We start from the raw sequence: 25304 nt of genomic DNA, 5'->3' as shown, positions 1-25304 counted from the left end.
GAAGGCTAAGTGCCAAAGAATTGATTCTTTCAAACTGTGGTGTTAGAGAAGACTCTTAGAGTCTCTTGGACAGCAGGGAGATCCAACCAGTCAATCCTAAAGGAGATCAGTCCTGAATATTCATTGGTAGGACTGATGCTTAAACTCCAATACTTGGGCCACCTGATGCAAAGAGCTTGCTCATTGGAAAAGACCCTGATGCTGGGAAAGATTGAGGGCAGGAGGAGAAGGGGACGACAGAGGATGAGATGGTTGGGTGGCATCACCGACTCAGTGGACATGAGTTTGAGCTCCGGGAGGTGGTGAAGGACGGGGAGGCCTGGCGTGCTGCCGTCCATGGTCACAAAGACAACAATAGCGGCAACAGTAGGGGCTGAGCCTGTGCCTCGCGCATTGGAAGCACAAAGTCTTAACCACTGAGCCTCCAGGGACGCTCCTCTCCGCGTCCCGTAGCTGAGAAAATCGAGATAGAGAGAGGTGAAGTGACACTGACCTCGCTGGAGTCCTGCTCCAGCATTCTCTCCCCCGGGTGATGCTGTCTTGTCACACACGCAAAATCTAACACCTTGGGAAAAAAGACTAAAGGACCCAGGCGAAGGGAAAATACTGAGGCGTTCTGGAGTATAGCGTATGCTTTGGGGGCCGACTGGGAGAACTCCCTGCTAACGAGGGAAATTCCAGTTCTGCCGGGGAAGCACCTTTCATAGCCTACGTTTATGTTTGGTCTCAGGTGAAGCTCTCTTTTGGTGTCAGAGCGTTTTATAATGCCACGCCAACTCTAATGAAGTTAGCTCCTGATCTGAAAACTCTGATGGTGGATGAGTCTTTCCAAGGGGAACACAGAAAGAAATGTAGAGAACCCTCAGCACACACGATGAAGGTCAATAGCATACCATCCCCTGAATGGCTTATGAGTGGTTGGAGCAGAAAGACCTTGGCAGGTCTTCCGTGATTCATGATGCAGTCACAGGGAAATCAGGAATTTGAGACTCACTGCTTTAAACAGGTATCTCTTTTCCTACTAGATCAACAGCCAGAGAGTTTTTTTCTCCAAGAGACTATTTTCAGTTCCCAGAAATAGTGACTTCTTTATTTCACCCTGTTATCAGACTTGTTTGATTTTTAAAAAGCGCATTTTCCCATTTTTTAAAATCAACAACTGACTTCTTGCCTCTGCCCTCATGTAGGAAGGCTTTTCGGGTGGGCGCTGGTTTTGTGAGTCACTGTGAGCAAAATGCTGGGCTGTCAGGGGCTCCTCGAACGAGGTGAAGGCGGGGAGGTTCAGTTGGAGGCCACACCGTTGTTTTTATCTGCCATTCCTGAGAGGACGCAGTATCTTTCCATGGAGTGGAACCACGTGAAGGTACCGGAGGGGAAGGAGCGGGCTCCAGGGGCCGTTTGCCCTTGCGGACCACCCCTCTCCCAGGGGTGCAGACACAGGGCAGGGAGCCTGTGTGGCCTCCACGCTGTGTGGGTCTCTGAGTTCTGACCGACAGGCCCGTCTTGTTAAGGAAGTCCCGATGGGAGGGGACCTGTGCGGGGGTCCATGGGCACCTGAGATGCTCCATCTGAAGATGCTAAACCGCAGCAGCGACGGCTCTTCTCTTGAGTTCATGTCAGCAAGGCCCCCGGGGCCTTTGCCACACTTTCTGCATGGAAAGCATCTGAGTTGTCATGAAGCAATAAGAACGCGGTGGTGGATGAAGCCTCTTCCTGGTTTGCTGCAGTAGTGTCTCATGGCTGAGGTTCTGGCAGAAGCAGAGAATGCAAGTGCAGAGACCATAGTGAAGGGGTTCCTAGGTGGGGGCACTGAGGGAGTTTAGGGGCCAGCCCCCGGAGGCTGCTCCAGCAGGAAGCTGTTTGCCAGGGCCAGGGGGCAAGGGCGGGGGCGGGGGGGGGGGGGGGGGCTCTAGGGGAGGTCCCTTTATGCAGCTTCTTAGGCCTGTCTCCCGACCCTCAGTGGCTCAGCCAGAAACTCGGAGTCACGGGGTTGGGGGGTGCGCTCCTATGAGGTCGGCAGGTGGCACAGAGCCATGCAGAGACGGGTGGGGGCCGCTGGGTTGCAGGGCGATGTTGGCTGTTTGCACAGCAGGCAGGGGAGAACAGTGTTTATGTGGCCTGTGGCAATGCTCAACCCTGCCTGAGACCAGGATGGCAGCGAAGATCGTGAAAGAGGAAATTGCTCCCATTTAGAAAATTAAAGGGTTTTCTTTTTTCCTTAAGGGCTGAATTATTGAGAAATGATTAAAATTATATTATATTTTGGAAGGATTGAGAGATTTTTAGTTTTCTCATGAACTTATAAGTATTAACTAGAAGAGACTCTCTTATAAGTACTTCTAATGAGAGGAGAGAGTAAATTCAACCTGATCATATAAAATTTAGAAAGTCTGTGGAGAGAATCTCCTGAGTGAGGGCAGGAACGGGGACCCTTGGTCAGCAGAACTGGGTGGACCGCCCAGGCCCTGACTCACAGGGTCAGTGCTGGGTAAGTCTGCCCCCTGGGATCTGTGGTTCGGGACAGCCCCCTCTTTCCAGCCCCCTTCTTCCGTCTCTAGGATCCCTGTCTGTGAGCGGACATGGGCCTCGGCTCTTCCAGGAAGCGAGAAGCACGCTGAGTCCTTAGTGGAGACACAGCCCGTATGCTCCTGACTTCAGCTTTGTGTTGTTCAGCTGCTCAGTCGTGTCCGACTCTTTGAGACCCCATGGACTGCAGCACACCAGGCTTCCCTTCCTTCACCATCTCCTGGAGCTTGCTCAAACTCATGTTCATTCAGTCAGTGATGTCATCCAACCATCTCACCCTCTGCCATCCCCTTCTTCTCCTGCCTTTAATCTTTGCCAGCATCAGGGCCTTTTCTAATGGGTCAGCACTTCTCATCAGGTGGCCAAAGGATTGGAGCTTCAGCTTCAGCATCAGTCCTTTTAGTGAACGCTCAGGATTGATTTCCTTTAGGATGGACTGGTTTGATCTCCTTGCAGTCCAAGGGACTCTCCGGAGTCTTCCCCAGCACCACAGTTTGAAAGCTTTGTGTAGAAACATTCTGTTTTCCCAGCGTGACCACCCTTCTAAGTGTCAGGGTCTCCTCAAGCGCTCACTCCCCGCATCTGCTCCTATTTTAGAATCACCGGAGCAGAAGCCCAGCTCCACGTCTCACCGCGAAGCCCCTTCCTGTCCGGTGCTTGGACACATAGCCCAGTCCACCCACCACGGTGCAGCATTTACTGACTTTTTTCTGCTTTCCCACTTTCATCACTAACTGTGAACGATTCCTGGACCTGTGGTTCAAACCCTACTCTTGAGAACCCAGAGCTCTCTGTGTCCCAGTTCACCTCCAAGGAAGAGGAGGGTGTTTTGCCAGCCTGTTATGGCCGAATCATGCCCCAAATCCATGTGCTGAGGTCCTGACCTCAGTACTTAGGGTGTGACTCTGCTTGGAGACTGGCCTTCACAGAGATGCTGAAGTTACATGAGGTGAGTCCGCTGTGACTGGCGTCCTCTGAGAAGAGGACATGACCCCGGGGCTGCACGTGTGAAGAGGCAGCGGGGGCATTGCTGTCTGCGAGCCCCGGAGTGGGGTCTCAAGGACATGCCCCCCGAGAACAGTGAGGAATGAGGCTCTGCTGGTAGCGGCCAAGCAGACTGGCCACCGGGGTGCGTGAGGGGCCGTCCCTGGGAGGAGCCCGAGCTGGTTCATGTGCTCATGAATCCACAGAGGTCCGCCGTGAACACTAGGACATGCGGTGGCCAAGACTACGCAGACCTTCACGGCACTTCCAGAAGGGAAGCGGAATTTTAAGCTTAGTGTTTTTACGACTCAGTCACCTCAGAGAACATAGAATATGGACTCCTCGGTCACCATATTTCGTGAAAAATAAGTCGATCTCAAGTCGTCCGTGTGTGTGTGTGTGTGTGTGTGTGTGTGTGCTCAGTTGCTCAGTCATGTCTGACTCTTTGCCACCCCATGGACTGTAGCCCACCAGGCTCCTCTGTCCATGGAATTCTCCAGGCAAGAGTACTGGAGCAGGTTGCTACTTCCTTCTTTAGGGGATCTTCCCAACCTGGAGATCAAACCCAGGTCTCCTGAGTCTCCTGCATTGGCAGGCGGATTCTTTACCACTGCACCACCTGGGAAGCCCAACCATTTAAAACTGCTATCTTATGTAGCTTCTTTAAAAAAATATAGCTACCATATGATCCAGCTAACCCACTGCTGGGCATATGCTGGAGAAAAACATGATCTGTAAAGATACATGTACCCCAATGTTCATTGCAGCACTATTTACAATAGCCAAGACACAGAAGCAAAATAAATGTCCATGGACAGATAAATGGATAAAAAAAGGTGTACATACACACAATGGACTATTACTCAGCCATTAGAAAATGAAATAATTCCATCTGCAGTAACATGGATGGACCTGGAGATTATCATACTAAGCAGAGTAAGTCAGAGAAAGACAAATATCATATGGTATCTGTGATCAGCGGAATCTAAAGGTACTTAATCACAAAACAGAAACAGGCTCACTGGCTTAGACAGTGAGCTTACGGTTACCTTGGGGGAAGAATAAGGGGAGGGAATAGTAAGTTCAGGATTGAGATGTACACACACTGTGTTTGAAATAGCCAGTAGAGACCTACTGTATGGCACAGGAGACAAAAAAAGTACTATTACAAAATAAAAGGGAATACAGCTTTACGCATATATTCTTCCGTTTAAGTTAGTCAGAAAAGGGTAACTGGCCTCCTTTCTTCGTCACTGTTAAGTAGTAAGCACAGTAAGTATAAGAAGTGAGCTTGACACGCCTGATCCTAACGTTCCCAGTTGTTTTCCCTGGCACATCAGCCTGGTTCAAGAGGGGGGAGGTGACCAGCCAGCTTCTTGCGACAGAGCAGTGTGAGGCTTTCTGCACACTTGCTCACGCACAGCCTGTGCACACACTACACGCAACACCCGTTGTAGAACATGCGTGCATGCAGGCACACCCTTTGTAAACACACACGTATGCACGCGCACTGTGGCCCTTCTGTTGTGAGTAGGCGGTAACCATGTCAAAACAGATCTGGGGAGTGCGCCTGAGCTGAGCAGCAGAATGTTCTGGGTGAGGCTTGGGTCCCACGCCATTGACCATCCAGGACCCTGGTCTCCTGGAGCCGATCGGGCTCCTGCAGCCCGTATGCGTGGGATTTCCCGCTTAGTCCATTCGATGGGGCGGGTGGCGAGGTTGAGATGAGCCGTGAGGGACCGGTAACGTGGACACTGGGGCCGGGCCTGTCGTTTCAGCCCCGCCTTCAGGCAGCGGCAGTGGCAGCGGTATCGGAGCAGAGCGTGATCGATCACGACGCCGTGGCGGGTCCGAGGTTAAACATAAGTGTGGGATGGGAAGGGAAGGCAGAGGATGTGACGGGCCGGGGCAGCACTGTTTGCCTGGGCAGGTCTCCCGAGAGCCGCGGTGTCAGGCTCCAGGGCAGGCCGCGTCTGGCTGGACGGCGGCTGGAGCCTGGCGGAGCAGGCGGGCTGCGCCTTCTGTGCGGACTTCGGCAGACTTGCTCCTTTGCCCTGCGTTGCCCTCATGAGGAGCGGAACCGGGCGCGTGCATCTCCTTCTTGCCCCCAGCAAACGCTGTTCAGTGATCCTGGGATCCGCTTCTGCAATTTACACACAGTGATTCCTGAGGGATGTGTGTGAAGTCACCATTAGGCATGGTCTGCTTTGTTTTGTTATATTTATTATCAGAAACTCCAGGTATATGGAAGAATGATAGAATGATGTAAGCGCCGGGTCAGCCACCGTCTCCTTGCTGCCACGACACTGGGGCGGAAGCACCGTGGAGTAAATTACAGATGCTCTTGACTTGGGGGCACTTAGTCCTCCAGCGCTCAGTGCCTGTGCTTCCACGGCAAGGGCGTCTTCCTGAGTAAACACAGTGCCCTCACCACGCCGCACGAGATGAAGCAGCACTGTCAGATGCCCAGGCTGTGCTCACAGCGGCCAGCTGCCCCCTCAAGGTGCTGGGGCACTTCCGTTCTGTCTGCAGCATCTGGCCTGCTTTTGTCCTTGCACGTGCTAAGTGATGACATGGCTGCCCGTGCTTACTGTCTCACGGAAACGTGGTGAGAATAGGAGAGAAAAGGCATGGAGCCCCTTTGAAAAAGGAAGGAACTCGACTAACTTCCGGGGTGATTTTTATATGGAAATGAGGTTTCTCAGAGGTAAAGGAGGCTGGGCTTTCCAATTAATCCTCACTCCAGGAGGTTTCATATGTGTTTGAGAAAAGCCTTTGTGTCTGGGGACTGACAGGTAGCCCCTATCATCTTGCTGGAAGTGGCCCACCACCTGGGAAGGGCGTAAACATGAAAGCCAGGGAGAAACACCCCACGTTATGGATCACGGCTGGAGGTGTGGTCTGATAGCCGCTCCCCTGAATGGGCCCCTGCTTCTGGGGGCGTTGGGGCCCCACACTGTCCTCCTGGGACAGAGTGCTCCCAGCTCATGCTCTCAGCCCCCAGCCCTCAGGAGTCTCTCCAGCTTAGTCCCGCTCTCTGTGGCCTGACTCCTTAGCTGCACAGGTTTGCCTTGTGAAATCTGGCACACCTTGCGTTCTGTACTTTGACGTGCTCTAGGTTTTGACATGTTCTGGGTCTCTGACGTCTGCACCTAAGTCATTAGCACCCCATAGGCTAGAGATGGTGTTGTGTGCCCCTTTCATAGTGCAAAAGCTGCCACAATGCTGGGAATATCTGATAGTCATAGATTGTAATTATTGCTCACAAACTGGGAAACCCTCCTTCATTTCTGAATAGTAAGTAAAGAAAGGATGCCCATTTTATAGTTTTGATTAATTTACCACATAAAAGAAAAACAGAGGCTTTTTCAAGATAAAATATATGGCATAAGGCAGCTGGCTTCTTGTGTTGCCATATTTTTCTGGGAAATATTTTATATCCTTTATTTCCTTGAAGAATTTGACCTTATATCAAAATCAGAGGCATCAAGGGCAGGGACAGTGGTCTTGAGGGAATGCCTCCCACTGGTATAAATTCAGAGGAAGAGGAGCCTGGCTGGGAAGAAAGGCAAGAATCAGGAGAAAATCAGAGTGTTTTTAAATGATTAGCTCAGCCTTGCAGGGCACTGAAGGCAAATGCCTCCGCACCTTGGTAACACCTTTCCCTTGTTTCTAACACCCCGCCCCGGCCCACTCAGCATCCGCCATCATGAACGTTTATTGAGTGCTGGACCCGAGAGGTGGGCTGTCGTGTGTGTGCGTGTGTGTGTGTGTGTATGTATTTGTGTGTGTATGAAGAGTTGACTCATTGGAAAAGACTCTGATGCTGGGAGGGATTGGAGGTAGGAGGAGAAGGGGACGACAGAGGATGAGATGGCTGGGTGGCATCACCGACTCGATGGACGTGGGTTTGGGTGAACTCCAGGAGTTGGTGATGGACAGGGAGGCCTGGCGTGCTGTGATTCATGGGGTCGCAAAGAGTCGGACACGACTGAGCGACTGAACTGAGTATATAAGTGTGTGTATGTGTATATGTGTGTTTGTGTATGTGTACATGTGTACACATGTGTACATGTACATTTGTGTGTACATGTGTGCATGTGTGCGTGTGTGTATATGCATGTATGTATTTGTATGTGTGTGTGGTTGTATATACATGTATATATTTGTGTGGGTGTGTTTGTGTGGGTGTATATGCATGTATGTATTTGTATGTGTGTATGTGTGTATGTGTGTGTGTGTATGTATGTATGTATTTGTACGTGTATGTGTATATGTGTGTATCTGTGTGCGTGTGTGTATGTGTGTGTATGTATGTATTTGTATGTGTATCTGTGTGGGATGTATATGTATGTATGTGTTTGTGTGTGTATATGTATGTGTGCATCTGTGTGTGTATGTGTTTGTGTGCATGTATATGTATATGTGTGTATCTGTGTGCATGTATGTGTGTCTGTGTGTGTGGGGTGTATATTTATGTATGTATTTGTGTGTATGTGTGTGTATCTGTGTGTATCTGTGTGTGTATGTGTATATGTGTGTGTGCATGTGTATCTGTGTGCATGTATGTGTGTGTATCTGTGTGGGTATGTGTGTCTGTGTGTTTGTGTGTGTATATATGTATGTATGTGTTTGTATCTGTGTCTGTGTGTCTGTGTGTGTGTTTGTGTATGTGGGGTGTATATGTATGTATGTATTTGTGTGTGTATGTGTATATGTGTGTGTGTGTGTGTGTGTGTGTGTGTGTGTGTGTGTGTGGTGATGAAGGGCTTGGTTGGGTTTGAATCTCCATCTTCTGCTTTCTTACTGACCGTGGGCAGCCTTCAGGCTCAGTTTCCTCGTTTGAAGCCGTGGATAGGCATCTCGCCTCTGTCATAGAGATGTCTCGTGTGCCGCCTGACACAGTGAGCATTCAGTGAGCCGTAGCAGGTTTTGTTGTGGATCAGTGTGTGGTTGCTATGGTGCCTCCAGGATTCAGTAAGCATGGCAGTGGATTGACCGGAAAGAGGCTGTGTACAGAGACTATGTATACATGTTCAGTCTCTGTACAGAAAAGACGATAACATGCACGTGGCCCAGTGGAGGCTGCAAGGCTCGCCGTTTGGGAGGACCAGACGGAGGGGGGCAGGGGGCCTGCCTTCCAGGCCTGGGGCCGCCACCTGGACCCCATCCCATCTCTGTGTAGATGGATCCATTTGTTCAGCGGCTCCCAGCTCTGTCCTTCAAAGCATCAAGCCTGTGAGATGCTCCAGCAAAGAGGAATCCCGTGTCAAATAAGTTTGGGAAACAAAGAACATTTAATCTCCTGCTTGGAGAATCACAGTGTCTTTAAATGCTCTAAATTACTGTTTAATTCAGTTAAGTTCAAAATTTCCTGTACTGATTTGTGTGGCAACCACCCCCTCATTTTTACTTTTTATGATGTCCTTTAACATTGTGTAAACCTAATGTTTCAGACAAATTCTTAGAAAATGTTGTACGAGATGATCCTCCAAGTGCCTCTGAAAAGTTCATTTTTAGGTACAACACAAGGTTGATGTTTACTCCATACCTAGGATAGTTCTCTTTCTGACTTTCTCATCCTTAAATATCCTTCTCAGTGTTACTCCTTCTCTGTAACCTCAGGTTAGGCTGTTTCTCGAAAGAGGAGTTATACCACCCTTCAGTCTACTGTTTGGGTTTTACAAAAGCGTGTGCACTGTCAGGCCCTCTGAGTAAAACTTCGTATAATAGAATTTTGAAGATCTCATGATAGATCAGTGGAATTATTAATGTTCTGTGAAGGAGATGATATTGGGACACCAAAAGCCCCAGTAAGCAGCCTGTAAATTGAAAATCCACTTGTAAAGCCTGATACATGGCCATTTAGAGCGACAGTGGGTGATAGTGACAGCAACGCTTGTTTTGGTTTTAAGGCTGAATTTCAAGGGGGAGAGAGCAACAAATCTAGTTAGTAATAACTTCCTTTGTTTGGAGAGACAGTTTTTAATCTTAAGATTTAGCTAGCAAACTCAATTAATCATCTTGAAAAATTCATGGGCCTCCAGAGACTATTTGAGATGAAAAGTATTCACGTATTCACAAAATGTAAAGAGAGAGGAGCTGGAATAAGCAAGATTAACCATGGAGTCCCAGTATTGCCATAAAACCTTATTTATCTAGAACACAGAGTGTCCCCTCTCCCCATTTGCTGGGAACTCAAGCATTGACTGGGCCCTTTTTTTTCTTCCTCAGTCATGAAAGTCCTTGTTAGACGTATGAACTCTGCTGTTATTTTTGTTAAAGGAATCAATAGCCAGTGGGGAAGATTTAATCTTTCTGTGTGACTAAGAGTCTTGTAGTTTGTCTGGGTCATGATTCTGAAAGCAAATTTCATTTTGTACGTGAGGTTGCCATAGAGGCTGGACACCCTGGCCGTGGGGACAGAGTCCTCATTCGGCCACTAAGTGGATGAGTGAGCCAAGCACTGTTTGCCTGAATAGAAGATGGAGAGAATAAAAGGGCCCCTCAATAGCGTTCCTGGGAGGCTCCCTGGGGCAGGCAGGTAGAGGTCTTACCTCGTGTTTGGCACATGGAACTTTGTAAATGTTAGTTCTGCTTATTGTGGACTCAGATATTATGATATCCACTCCTCTCAAGGGTATCTATAGATTCAGTGCAATCTCTATCAGAATTCCAGTGGCATTCTTCACAGAAATAGAATAGATGACCCTAGTATTTGTATGAAACCACAAAGAATTCTGAATAGCCAAAGCAGTCGTAAGAAAGAAGAACAAAGCTGGAGGCATCACATTGCCTGATTTAAAACAATATTACATCTTCTTTTCCAATTTGGATTCCTTTTATTTCTTTTTCTGCTCTGATTGCTGTGGCCAAAACTTCCAGAACTATGTTGAATAGTAGCGGTGAAAGTGGACACCCTTGTCTTGTTCCTGACTTTAGGGGAAATGCTTTCAATTTTTCACCATTGAGGATAATGTTTGCTGTGGGTTTGTCATATATAGCTTTTATTATGTTGAGGTATGTTCCTTCTATTCCTGCTTTCTGGAGAGTTTTTATCATAAATGGATGTTGAATTTTGTCAAAGGCCTTCTCTGCATCTATTGAGATAATCATATGGTTTTTATTTTTCAATTTGTTAATGTGGTGAATTACATTGATTGATTTGCGGATATTGAAGAATCCTTGCATCCCTGGGATAAAGCCCACTTGGTCATGGTGTATGATCTTTTTAATGTGTTGTTGGATTCTGATTGCTAGTATTTTGTTGAGGATTTTTGAATCTATGTTCATCAGAGATATTGGCCTGTAGTTTTCTTTTTTTGTGACATCTTTGTCAGGTTTTGGTATTAGGGTGATGGTGGCCTCATAGAATGAGTTTGGAAGTTTACCTTCCTCTGCAATTTTCTGGAAGAGTTTGAGGAGGATAGGTGTTAGCTCTTCTCGAAATTTTTGGTAGAATTCAGCTGTGAAGCCATCTGGACCTGGGCTTTTGTTTGCTGGAAGATTTCTGATTACAGTATCAATTTCCGTGCTTGTGATGGGTCTGTTAAGATTTTCTATTTCTTCCTGGTTCAGTTTTGGAAAATTGTACTTTTCTAAGAATTTGTCCATTTCTTCCACGTTGTCCATTTTATTGGCATACAACTGCTGATAGTAGTCTCTTATGATCCTTTGTATTTCTGTGTTGTCTGTTGTGATCTCTCCATTTTCATTTCTAATTTTATTGATTTGATTTTTCTCTCTTTGCTTCTTGATGAGTCTGGCTAATGGTTTGTCAATTTTATTTATCCTTTCAAAGAACCAGCTTTTGGCTTTGTTGATTTTTGCTATGGTCTCTTTTGTTTCTTTTGCATTTATTTCTGCCCTAATTTTTAAGATTTCTTTCCTTCTACTAACTCAATAAAAGGAATCCAAATTGGAAAAGAAGAAGTAAAACTCTCACTGTTTGCAGATGACATGATCCTCTACATGGAAAACCCTAAAGACTCCACCAGAAAATTACTAGAGATCATCAATGAATATAGTAAAGTTGCAGGATATAAAATCAACACACAGAAATCCCTTGCATTCCTATACACGAATAATGAGAAAGTAGAAAAAGAAATTAAGGAAACAATTCCATTCACCATTGCAACGAAAAGAATAAAATACTTAGGAATATATCTACCTAAAGAAACTAAAGACCTATATATAGAAAACTATAAAACACTGATGAAAGAAATCAAAGAGGACACTAATAGATGGAGAAATATACCATGTTCATGGATTGGAAGAATCAATATAGTGAAAATGAGTATACTACCCAAAGCAATTTACAAATTCAATGCAATCCCTATCAAGCTACCAGCCACATTTTTCACAGAACTAGAACAAATCATTTCAAGATTTGTATGGAAATACAAAAAACCTCGAATAGCCAAAGCAATCTTGAGAAAGAAGAATGGAACTGGAGGAATCAACTTGCCTGACTTCAGGCTCTACTACAAAGCCACAGTCATCAAGACAGTATGGTACTGGCACAAAGACAGACATATAGATCAATGGAACAAAATAGAAAGCCCAGAGATAAATCCACACACATATGGACACCTTATCTTTGACAAAGGAGGCAAGAATATACAATGGAGTAAAGACAGTCTCTTTAACAAGTGGTGCTGGGAAAACTGGTCAACCACTTGTAAAAGAATAAAACTAGATCACTTTCTAACACCGCACACAAAAATAAACTCAAAATGGATTAAAGATCTAAATGTAAGATCAGAAACTATAAAACTCCTAGAGGAGAACATAGGCAAAACCCTCTCAGACATAAATCACAGCAGGATCCTCTATGATCCACCTCCCAGAATTCTGGAAATAAAAGCAAAAATAAACAAATGGGATCTAATTAAAATTAAAAGCTTCTGCACAACAAAGGAAACTATAAGCAAGGTGAAAAGACAGCCTTCTGAATGGGAGAAAATAATAGCAAATGAAGCAACTGACAAACAACTCATCTCAAAAATATGCAAGCAACTTCTGCAGCTCAATTCCAGAAAAATAAACGACCCAATCAAAAAATGGGCCAAAGAACTAAATAGACATTTCTCCAAAGAAGACATACGGATGGCTAACAAACACATGAAAAGATGCTCAACATCACTCATTATTAGAGAAATGCAAATCAAAACCACAATGAGGTACCACTTCACACCAGTCAGAATGGCTGCGATCCAAAAATCTGCAAGCAATAAATGCTGGAGAGGGTGTGGAGAAAAGGGAACCCTCCTACACTGTTGGTGGGAATGCAAACTAGTACAGCCACTATGGAGAACGGTGTGGAGATTCCTTAAAAAATTGCAAATAGAACTACCTTATGACCCAGCAATCCCACTTCTGGGCATACACACCGAGGAAACCAGAACTGAAAGAGACACATGTACCCCAATGTTCATCGCAGCACTGTTTATAATAGCCAGGACATGGAAACAACCTAGATGTCCATCAGCAGATGAATGGCTAAGAAAGCTGTGGTACATATACACAATGGAGTATTACTCAGCCGTTAAAAAGAATTCATTTGAATCAGTTCTGATGAGATGGATGAAACTGGAGCCGATTATACAGAGTGAAGTAAGCCAGAAAGAAAAACACCAATACAGTATACTAACACATATATATGGAATTTAGGAAGATGGCAATGACGACCCTGTATGCAAGACAGGGAAAGAGACACAGATGTGTATAGCGGACTTTTGGACTCAGAGGGAGAGAGAGAGGGTGGGATGATTTGGGAGAATGACATTCTAACATGTATACTATCATGTGAACTGAATCGCCAGTCTATGTCTGACGCAGGATGCAGCATGCTTGGGGCTGGTGCATGGGGATGACCCAGAAAGTTGTTATGGGGAGGGAGGTGGGAGGGGGGTTCATGTTTGGGAATGCATGTAAGAATTAAAGATTTTAAAATTTAAAAAATAAAAAACTAAAATTAAAAAAATAAAAAATAAATTAAAAAAAAAATAAAACAATATTACAAAGCCATAGTAATTAAAACAGTATGGTACTGGCATAAAGACAGATGATAGATCAATGGAACAGAATAAAGAGCCCAGAGATGAACTCATACGGTCAGTTAATTTAGGACAAAGAAGTCAGCAGTGTATGGTGGGGGTGGGGGAAGGGAGAGTCTCTCCATTAAACAGTGTTGGAAAAACTTGGCAGCCAAGACAATGAGACTGGACCACTGTCTCACACTATATATAACGGTTAGCTCAAGATGCTTTAAAGTCTTGACTTTAAGACCTGAAACTGTGAAAGTCCTAGGAGAAAGCATAGGTGGTCAGCTCCTTGACACTGGTCTTGTGATGCCTTTTTGAATATGTCACCAAAAGCAAAGGCAACACAAGCAAAAATAAACAAATGAGGTGACATCAAACTGAAGAACTGAACACAGAGAAAACAAGCAACACGATATAGAGGCAGTCTATTGAATGGAAAAATGTTTGCAAAGCATATATCTGACAAGGGGTTCACACCCAAAATGTATGAAGAACTCATACAACTCAACAGCAGAAAGCACACAGTCTGATTAAGAAATGGGCAGAAGATCCAAAGAGACATTTTTTCCGAAGATGATATACAGATGGCCAGCATGAAAAGATGCTCCAAATCATTGATCATCAGGGAAATACAAATCAGAGCCACACTGAGATACCACCTCACACCTGTCCAAATGGGAGTCATTAAAAAGACCATGAGTAACAAATGTTGGTGAGGATGTGGAGAAAAGGGAACGCTTCTACACCGTTGGTGGAAATGTAAATTGATGCAGTCACTATGGAGAACAGCCTGGAGGTTCCTTGAAAAATTAAAAATAGAACTACCATATTTTCAGTGATTTCACTTCTAGGTATTTATCTGAAGAAAACAGAAACACTAACCCCCTCCCCCCCAAATACATGCACCTCTGTATTCACTGTAGCATTATTTATAAAAGCCAAGATATGGAAGCAACTGAAGTGTCCATTGATAGATAAATGCATAAAGTAAATGTGTAAACATTTATACATACAATGGAATGTTATTCAGCCATAAAAATAAGGAAATTTTGCCACTTTTGACAACATGGGTGGACCTCGAGGGTGTTATGCTAAATGAAATAAGTCAGACAAGAGAAGACAAATACTGTATGATCTCTCTTACATGTGGAATCTAAAAAAAAACAACAAACAAAAAAACAAGCTCATAGACACAGGGAACATATTGGTGGTTGCCAGAGGCAGGGGTAGTGAGCAGGAGAAATGGGTAAAGGGGGTCAAAAGGTAAAAAGAAAAAAGAAAATGGTAGTACGTGTTCACTGTAGAAACTTGATATGTTACAGATAGGCAAAAAATAAAAAAATGCAGTGTATAACAACTTTGCTGAGCAGAATATTGCCTCTTTTTAATAAAAATAGAAGCCATCCAAATAGCATTTAATTGAGGTGTTTGTGTAACTCAATTCTGCTCTTCTCCTTTAGAAAAAATGAGTGACATCTCAGCCTTAATAAAAATGAACAAAAAAGAACACCAAAATTTAAACAAGGATTATGACCCAAGGAGCATTTGATGAACTTTCTGTGAAGATCCTGCAGGAGTCTTCCCTGTTAACCATCTTCTAGGGCATGTGGGTCTGTGCAAGTTGGAAAATGGCTCACTGTCATTGGTAGGATTTTGTGCTCCCCAAATTGAAATGTTGAAGTCCCTGCACCATGACCTTAGTTGAAAATAGAGTCATTGCAGATGTAACCAGAGCCTGGGTGTCATCAGGGTGACCCCAATCCAACGTGACTGGTGTCCTTACAAAAAGGAAACAATTGGACAGACAGAGGCAGCTCTGCAGGGAGGATGCCACATAATGAAAAGGATGCTCCCCTTCCAGCAGGGAGAGGCCCTGAAGAAGATGGTCCCCTCAGCCTCAGTGGGGAGCCAAGCCCCTGGCACCTGGCCTCCAGGACCTGCCGACAATCAGTCTGTTGTTTGACTTACAAAGTTTGTGGCAGTTTGTGATGAAGCCCTTGCAAACTGATACACTTAGCTAAAGTCTGCTGGATTTTCACCTGGAATTTTGGTTTCTGAAGCTCATGGTGGGACTTTCTTTCCTTGTTTTCCTGGGTGCTTGCTGAGTCATTTTTCACCCTTGGGGTTTTGTCTTGGTGTTTCTTCTGCAGAGCTGCCCTCCCTCTGCTTCTTCACAAACCCAAGAGATGTTCAACCTGGGTCTCCATGCAAGGGCCACTTTTCTCTGTGAAGCTTCTCTTCAGAGTGCTGCCCCATCCATCCATCCATCTGTCTATCCATCTGTCCATTCATCTATCCATCCATCCATCTGCCCATCCATCCATCCATCTGCCCATCCATCCATCCATCTGTCCATTCATCCATCCATCTGTCCATCCATCTATCCATCTGCCCATCCATCCATCCATCCATCCATCCATCCATCCATCTGCCCATCCATCTGTCCATCCATCCATCCATCCATCCACCCACCATCCATCCATCCAGCCACCCATCCATCCATCTGTCCATCCATCCATCTGTCCATCCATCCATCTGTCCATCCGTCCATCCATCCATTCATCTATCCATGCATCCATCCATCTGTCCATTCAACCATCTATCTGCCTATCCATCTGTCTGTCCAACCATCCATCCATCCATCTGTCTGTCCATCCATCCATCCATCCATCTGTCATCCATCCATCTGCCCATCCGTCCACCCATCCATCCGCCCATCCATCCATCCATCCATCCATCCGTCCATTCACCCGTCCATCCATCCATCCATCCATCTGCCATCCATCCGTCCATTCACCCGTCCATCTGTCCATTCATCCATCCATCCACCCATCCGCCTATCCATCCATCCACCCATTCATCCATCTGTCTGTCTGTCCATCCTCCCATCCATCCATCCATCCATCCATCAGCCCATCCATCCATCTATCCATCCATCCATCTGTCCATCCATCCATCCATCCATTCACCCATCCATCCGCCCATCCATCCATCCTCTGGTTCACTCTGCTCCCACCTGGCCGCAGCCCCACAGAGCTCAGGCTCAGCCTTCTCTTCCCTCTTTTTGCTGGCATCGCTGCCCACTGCCTGTGTTCACAAATACAATTGTAGTAAGTAGTCATCATTATTCAAACCACGTCAGTGTTTAATACATTCTTGAGAGATCTGATGTAGTTTTCTTCACTAAAATACATGCTTTGCATATTTATTAATTTCTCCCAACTCACAGTTTCTTGCCCTTTGCAGTATTTATTTCTCTTGGAAATAATTTTTATTTGAGAATTTCTCCTAAAGTAATGGGTTTGTCAGTGAACTTCTTTCCACCTTTATTTCTTGAGGTTAAAAAAAAAAATACTCAGAAGGGCTTCACGGTTGTTGAGCTCTTGGAAAGTTGGTGTTGTTCAGAGGTTAAGGCATGTTGTTGGGTGTTGGGCTGGGGAGGTAAGGAGATCCTCCTGCAAGGATCCAGCAGGCTTTGTTTGAATAGTCTTGGCCCCTCTTCCTGACAAGCTGTGTTGAAGGGGTGGACAGTTAACAGCACAGGGGATGGAATGCTGCTTCCTAGTGGAATGGTTTACTGGTGTCAAGACTCTTTACAAGCGCTCAGAATTACTTTATTTATAACCCTATTACTTGGCAGATTATAAACACTGCTGATATATTTCTGCTCTTAGATTGACATTTTGTTTTTAAATAGGATGGAAAAGAATGAGTTTTATTGTATTAGCTGTCATATCTTTGCATTTTCCTCCAATATAAGCTATTTGGTACTTGTAGCTTTGTGTCAGACTTCTGGATTTTTTTTTTTTTTAAGTGATGCCATCTGGCCAATAATCCAAGAAAACTCTGCTATGATTTTTTTTTAAGGTGAACGTAATGAGGACTTTGATTTTGAATAGAAGGTCAAAAACTGTCAGGTACAGATCATCAAATTGAAAATAACTAAATTAATAGCATTAGGAGGGTAAAAATACTATTCAGTACTGGAAAACTAATAGGGCTATGAAGGCATAAGATTAAAAAAGCATTAACATGATGGAGTAACTTCTAGTAATTGAAGGCACAGGTGAGAAGGGGAGGAAGCAGAAAGGAGGCAAATCATGATAGAAGTTGAATAAGAAACGTGGGAGGACCCTAACTTGTCTTTGTGGTGACGCTGGGCTGTGTGTCAGTGGAAGTTAATGTAAACAGGAGACATGGAAACGTGTTTCTTTACCATTCGTTAATAGTTAGGTACTTAACAAGTATTACTGTTAGTCCCTCGGTTGTGTCCCGTCCTTTGTGACCCCATGGACTGTAGCCCATCAGGCTCCTCTGTCCATGGAACCTCCAGGCAGGAACACTGGAGTGGGCAGCCACCCCCTCGCCAGGCGATCTTCCCGATGGAGGGGCTGGACCTGCGTCTCCTGCACTGCAGGCGGGCTCTTGACCGTCTGAGCCACCAGGGACCTCAGCCCCAGACCGAGGGTGATTTTCATCAGAGCTCATCGGTAGAGGCCAACTGCTGTCTGCTAATGTTTTCTGGATCCAGATGGATTCTGTCTGTCTCTCTCTCACACACACGCACGCACACACTCTTTGTTGTGGGAAAGCCCGCCTGTCCCTCCGCTCACCCTGACCTCTTCAGTCTGAGGGCTTGGGAGGCTGTGAGTGAGTGTCTAGGAGGAGTCCCTGGGTCTGGACCTGGGCATGGGCCTGCTCTCGGTCTCCCTTCCTCGTCTGTAAGACGGGAATATTGCTTCCCTGGGCTGTACTTCCTCTGCTGCTGCTGCTCTCTCTCCCTGTCCTTCCCCCCTTCCTAATTCTCTCCTTCCTTCCTTCTGCTCCAAGCCTTGGCTCAATTGAATTAATTGATTAAGTGAGATATAGTTGATTTACAGAGCTATTTTAGTTTCAGGTGTACGACAGTGAATCAGAGTTTAGAGATTATATTACATTTAAAGTTATTATGGGACTTCCCTGGTGGAGCAGCACATAACAATCTGCCTGCCAATGCAGGGGACACAGGTTCAGTCCCCGGTCCAGGAAGATCCCAGGTGCTGCGGAGCAACTAAGCCCAAGCACCTGAGCCGTGCTTGAGGGCCCCTGAGCCGCAACTCCTGAAGCCTGCAGCCCTGAAGCTTGTGCTCGGTAAACGAGAGAAGCCGCCACAGTGAGAAGCCCGAGCATCAAAACGGAGAGCAGCCCCCTCGTGCCGCAGCTAGAGAAAGCCCAGTGTGACCAGCAGTAAATAAAGGGAAAATGAAGTCGTTACAGGATGCCGCCTCTACATCCCGCGCTGTGCCGCAGGCCCTTGCAGTGTGTTCACCCTGTGTGCAGTAGTCTGCCCTTCTTAATCCCCTGCCCCTCCCCACTCCCTCCCCGCTCCCCCTCCTGCGTCTTCCCTAGTTTGTTCACTGTATCTGAGACTCAGTCTCTGCTTTGTCATAGTCACTCATTTTATTTAAAAAACTCCACATATAAGTGATGATGCACAGCACTGATCTTCCCCTCTTTGACTTGTTTTACGCAGCAAGATGCCTTCCAAGGCCATCCGTGTTGTTGCATGTGACAAAAGTTTATTCTTCTTTTATGGCTGAGGAATATTCCTCTGTGTGTGCGTTTGCGGGTGTATCACATCTGCTTTATCCGTCTGTCTGTTGATGAACACTTAGACTGCTTCTTGTATTTTCTTTTTTGAGGTGAAATTCACATGGCATAGAAGTGCCCATTTTAAAGTGCACAGTTAAAAAAAACGAAGCATACAATTCAGTGACGTTGAGTACATGCACGTGGTTGCACGACTACCACCTCTAGTTCCAGAATATTTTCATCACTGCAGAAGAAAACTCCGTATCCATTCAGGAGTCACTCCCTGCCCCCTGTCTCCCAGCCCCTGGCACTTGCCAACCTGCTTTCTGTGTGGATGGGTGCACCCATTCCGTGTATTGCACATAAAGGGAATCAGGCAACATTTGGGCTTTTGTGGCTGGCCGCTCTCAGGCAGCGTACGGCTTCTCCAGATCCGTCCCTGTGGTGGCGCGTGTTGGTGCTGGCTGAGGGATATTCCACTGTATGGACGTGCCACGCTTTGTCTGTACGTTCATCAGTCAGGGAACATTTGGGTCGTTTCCACCTTTTAGCCACCTGGGGGGGTGTTGGTAACACACACACCATGCGTGTGGCAATCGCACCTCCCTCCTGGGGAGGGTCAGTGTGGCCCAGGGGGTGAGCAGACATGGGGTCCCATGGTCCCTGCATCCATTGTATTAGCCAGGGTTCGTAGTTGACGATGGTAGAAATTATGACCAGTCGAGACGAGAAAGGAGGATTTCCAGGAAAGACGTGGGCTCCTAAGTTAGACTGAAGGGTGAAGAGCAGAGTTGGAACGGACAGAGGCCCGGGGCGCAGAGGGTCTGAGCAGAGGAGCCGCAGAGTGGTCCCCGCGCAGGCCCGCCCCAGCGGCAAGATGCAGGGCCGGGCCATGGCTGGCGCCTTCTCCATATGCAGACCCCACCCCCCCGAAAGACCTCGCTCTGGCCGGCCAGCAGGGAGCTCTGCCGGAACTGGGTGGGGAAGGGGGCCAGCCCTCCTGTCTAAATGCTCCCCCAGGTGTCAGAGGAGCAGGGTGAACAGAGCAGGGCAGGATGCTGGACAGGGAAAATGACTGTTCGCTGCATGGATTTTACAGTTTTCTTGCAATATGCCACACTTCAGCAAGGATTAGACCATCTGAGCTTTTGACATCTCCCCTTGGAGAGAAGTAACAGTCTTGATTTATGAAATGGACTCAGATCAGTTCCCTTTCACTTAAATGACCGCCTTCCTTTCACAAAGATTCACACTTGGTCAGATGGAGAGGATACTTACGGGTCTTTTAAAATTTTAAAATCCTATCAGTGGGTGCAGATTTGTGAGAAAAAGCAATTTAGCAAGTAGCGATGGTTTTTAAAAAAGGATCATGTAACTGAGACCTCTTGGAAAGGTCAGTGTTAGTGGTGGTCTACCCTAAGGCAGTGTTGAACAGAGTTACGTACCAAAGGTGTTAGTGATGAAAAATTAAATGACAGACAAAAACGAGGATTCAGAGTTTGGTGGTTCTGATCAGAATGGGCTAGTGTTATGCTTAGTACATCGATGCTGAGAAAAAAGATTTGTTAAAATGTTTATCTGGGGAATTGTCCTCAGGACGCATCTGTTTCAGACAGCTGCTTGTGACAGTGCCAGGTCAGTGACAAGGCCGGAGGGGGGCGACACAGAGCTCGGCGGAGGCAGCAAAGGCCTGGGTGGGAGCAAGGGAGCCTGCCAAGGGGGCCTCAGCAGCTGCTGTTAACGGGAGCACAGGTGATAATAGCCGCATTATGAGCAGGCGTTTGCTGAGCAGGTGCCATGTGCCAGGGGCTTCCCTGGTGGCTCAGCGGGAAAGCGTCCACCTGGCACGCAGGAGATGCAGGTTCCGTCTCTGGGTCGGGAAGATCCCTTGGAGAAGGAAGCGGCAACCCATTCCTCTATTCTTGCCTGGGAAATCCCATGGGCAGAGGAGCCTGGCGGGGTTCAGTCCACGGGGTTGCAGAGAGTCGGACACAATGGAGCACACGTGCGCACACACAAGTAGAAAAATCTTGCGTCTGAAACACTGTGTGTGAGAATAGTAGAGACAATGACTGTCTGGGCTGTGGGAGGGTGGGAGAGCTTTCTAATGGAGGCCAGTATTGATCTGCACCTTGCGGGCTGGGAATGGTTTGGAGGGTAAGCGAGCTGGCAGACGGATGGTCCGGGAAAGGAGACGAGTGAGGGGCGGGGCGCTGAGGATACCAGAAGAAAGCCCCGAGCGGGGACACGGCCTGCGTTTCCAGGCTCAGAAGACAGATAGGAAGGCTGGCTCTAGCGTTAATGGTTTGCGTGAGAGACAAGCTGCTAAGCACAGAGACCAGCACGTGCGTGCTAGCCTGCAGCTGTAATTTACGTGTGAGACACACCGGAGGGCCGCGGCGGGGGTCGGGGAGAGGAGGCGGCAGGCAGAAGAGACCCAGCACGGCCACAAGCCGCAGATACGCGGCTGAAGCATTTTCACCCAGAAACAGCGGCTGCTTGTGTTCGATGGGTGGAGAGCTATCTTCCTAATGTTGACCCAGGAAAAAATGAATAAGCGCGACCTCCTGTGCCTTTGGAGCCGCGTCACTGGGGTAAGATAAATACACAAGAAGGGTGTGTTTTAGCTGAGGGGGTCCACTGGTAGAAGTGGGGAAGGAGGCAGTTAACGCAGCTGCCTTGTCCCGGGGTAGGGGGATGCCCTGTCGAGGCTCAATCGTTCTGATTCCCGCTGTGATGGGCACGAGGAAGTGGAAGGAGGTGGACGGCTGGAGGGCAGGTGCTGTGAAGCCGTGAACGGGTGAGTTCTTTGATGGAAAATGCACAGGAGGGCAGGCTGAGGGGCTGCATGTTGGACGGTCCCAGCTCTGGGCTAGGAGGAGAAAGTGGGCCAGGAGTGGAAGTAAGGAATTTTGAACAGGCTGGACGTGGCTCAGGAATGAAGGTGGCCTTCAGAGTCGTGCTGGTCAAGGGTAATGGTACTGAGCGGAGATCCTGAACTTTAGCATTAGGAGGTCGTCCACTACCAACTGCAGATGTGGCTCATTCGGTAAAACAGTTTGTCTGCAGTGTGGGAGACCTGGGTTTGATCCCTGGGTGGGGAAGATCCCCTGGAGGAGGAAATGGCACCCCACTCCAGCGTCCTGGCCTGGAGAATCCCATGGATGGAGGAGCCTGGCGGGCTACAGTCCACGGGGTTGCAAAGAGCCAGACACGACTGAGAGACTTCACTCTCTTCTTTCACAACCAGCTCGTGAGAGCTTTCGAAGACGGAGCAGGTGACGAGATGAACATGGTATTTGTTCACCTACCGCCATGTTAGCTAAAGGTTTATAAATTTTATTGACAGTTTTAAAGAATCATGTCTTGGTTTCGTTTTTATTCGTCACTTGATCATTTTCCGTTATGTTGATTTCTGCATGATTTCAGTATCTCTTTCCTTCTTATTTTATTATCTTCCTAGCTTTTCAATGTGGAATTTTATGTCCCTAATTATAGACTTTCTTCTTTTCTAACATAAACTTTCAGTGATGAATTTCCCTCTAAGCACCACCTTACCTGCATTTTACAAACTCTGATGTGTTTTCATTTTCATCCTTTTAAAGCTATATATTTGCTCACAATTTCTTCTTTAACCTGTTGGTTATTTATGAGTATCTTATATACTTTCCACATGTTTGGGGATTTACCAGAGTATTCTTCTGTCATCAATTTAAAATGTCATTTCATTGTAGTCAGAAAGCACTCTTTCTGATTTCAGTCCTTTAAAATTTATTGAGACCTGCTCTACGGTTCAGCATATGGTCTATCCTGGTGAATGTTCCATGAGCGTTTGAAACAAGTGCGTCTTTTGCTGTTGTTGGGTAGGAGTGCTTTATAGACCTCAGTTGTCTGACAGTGTTGTTTAAGTCTTCTGTGTCCTTACTGGTCTTCTGTCTGCTTGATCTATGAAGTATGGAGAGAGAATAGTCAGATCTTCAGCTGTGACCCGTCTCTCCTTTCAGCACTCTCCGTTTGGGCTTCGTGTGCCTGGGGGCTCTCTTACCAGATGCGTGTACACCTAAATCATCGTGTATTTCTGCTGAATTGAACATCTACCTGATCATCATGAAATGCCCCTCTTTGTCTTGAGTAACGTCCTTTGGTTGATAACTATCTGATGAACACAGTCACTCCAGCTCTCTCAGGTGTAAAGTTTGCGTGTTGTTTCACTGTTGCCATCTTTGTGAAAGTGAAAGTGTTAGTCACTCAGTCGTGTTAACTCTGCGATCTCATAGACTGTCCTCTGCCAGTCTCCTCTGTCCATGGAGCTCTCCAGGCTAGAATACTGGAGTGGGGAGCCATGCCCTTCTGTAGGCAATCTTCCTGACCCAGCGGTCAAACCTGGTTTCCCACATTGCAGGCACATGCTTACCATCTGAGCCTTTAGGGAAGCCCATGTTTGTAGTTTTGAATTTAAAGTGTGACTCATGTAGACAGCATATAGTTAGATTTTGCTTTTGGATCCAGCCTGAACATCCTTGCTTTTTTATTGGACCTATCAGTATATTTATATTTAATGTAATTATTGTTATGATTGGATTCATGTCTGCCATTCACTCTCCTGTTCTTCTTTTGTGTTAAATATTTAAATAGAGCACTTTAATATCCTTATTGATTTCTTACCTATATTTCTTTGTGTGCTTTTCTTTCTGTTTTATTATCTTGTGGTTGCTCAAGAGGTTGCATAGTTATTTCTTCTGGAAAAGTATGGGTGCTTTGCACGGGCGTAAGATATGTGTGTGCCTGCTCAGTTGCTGAGTTGTGTCCAGCTCTTCACCACCCTGTGGTCCATAGCCCACAAAGGTCCTCTGTTCATGGGGTTTCCAGGCAAGAATACTGGAGTGGGCTGCCATTGCCTCCTCTAGGGGATCTTCCCAACCCAGGGATGGAACCCGCATCTCCTTCACTGCAGGTGGGTTCTTTACTGCTGAGCCACCAGGGAAGCCCAGTGTAACATGTAGAATTATATACATACAGATAAACCTACATGCGCATTCTCTTTGTTAAAGTCCATCAGCATGATTTGCTTTAAACATTCTTTAAAAGTCAATAGATGGAAGAAAGATTTTTTGAATATTTATCCACATACTATTTCTGGTGTGCCTCATTCTTTCCCAGGAATCTGAGTTACTATCTGGCGTCATTTTCTTTTCTCCTAAAGAACTGCTTTATCATTGCTTGTAGTGCAGTTTTGATAATACATGTTACTGGTTTTGTATATCTGGAAACATCTTTATTCCACTGCCCTTTATGGAAGGTAGTTTAACTGGGAATAGAATTCTCAGTTGGGAGTTTTACCCTATTTTCATGCCATCCCTGTGTCTTTTTGCCTCCATTGTTTGTGATGCGAAGTTGGCTTTAAATTGTATCTTCACTTCCCTGCATGTGACGTGCTGTTCTTCTTTTGTTGCTGTCAAGATTTTACTTTTATCTTTGACTTTCAGCAGCTTGACTATTGTGTGCCTAGGTATGATTTTCTTTTTTTTTTTTTAAATTAATTTATTTTTTTAAATTTTAAAATCTTTAATTCTTATATGCGTTCCCAAACATGAACCCCCCTCCCACCTCCCTCCCCATAACATCTCTCTGGGTCATCCCCATGCACCAGCCCCAAGCATGCTGTATCCTGCGTCAGACATAGACTGGCAATTCGATTCTTACATGATAGTATACATGTTAGAATGCCATTCTCCCAAATCATCCCACCCTCTCCCTCTCCCTCTGAGTCCAAAAGTCCATTATACACATCAGTGTCTTTTTTCCTGTCTTGCATACAGGGTCGTCATTGCCATCTTCCTAAATTCCATATATATGTGTTAGTATACTGTATTGGTGTTTTTCTTTCTGGCTTACTTCACTCCGTATAATTGGCTCCAGTTTCATCCATCTCATCAGAACTGATTCAAATGAATTCTTTTTAACGGCTGAGTAATACTCCATTGTGTATATGTACCACAGCTTTCTTATCCATTCATCTGCTGATGGACATCTAGGTTGTTTCCATGTCCTGGCTATTATACACAGTGCTGTGATGAACATTGGGGTACATGTGTCTCTTTCAATTCTGGTTTCCTCAGTGTGTATGCCCAGCAGTGGGATTGCTGGGTCATAAGGTAGTTCTATTTGCAATTTTTT

This window comes from Ovis aries, chromosome 4 (genome assembly GCF_016772045.2).
Source record: "Ovis aries strain OAR_USU_Benz2616 breed Rambouillet chromosome 4, ARS-UI_Ramb_v3.0, whole genome shotgun sequence".
Classification (NCBI taxonomy): domain Eukaryota; kingdom Metazoa; phylum Chordata; class Mammalia; order Artiodactyla; family Bovidae; genus Ovis; species Ovis aries.
Note: the sequence above shows the minus strand (reverse complement) of the source record.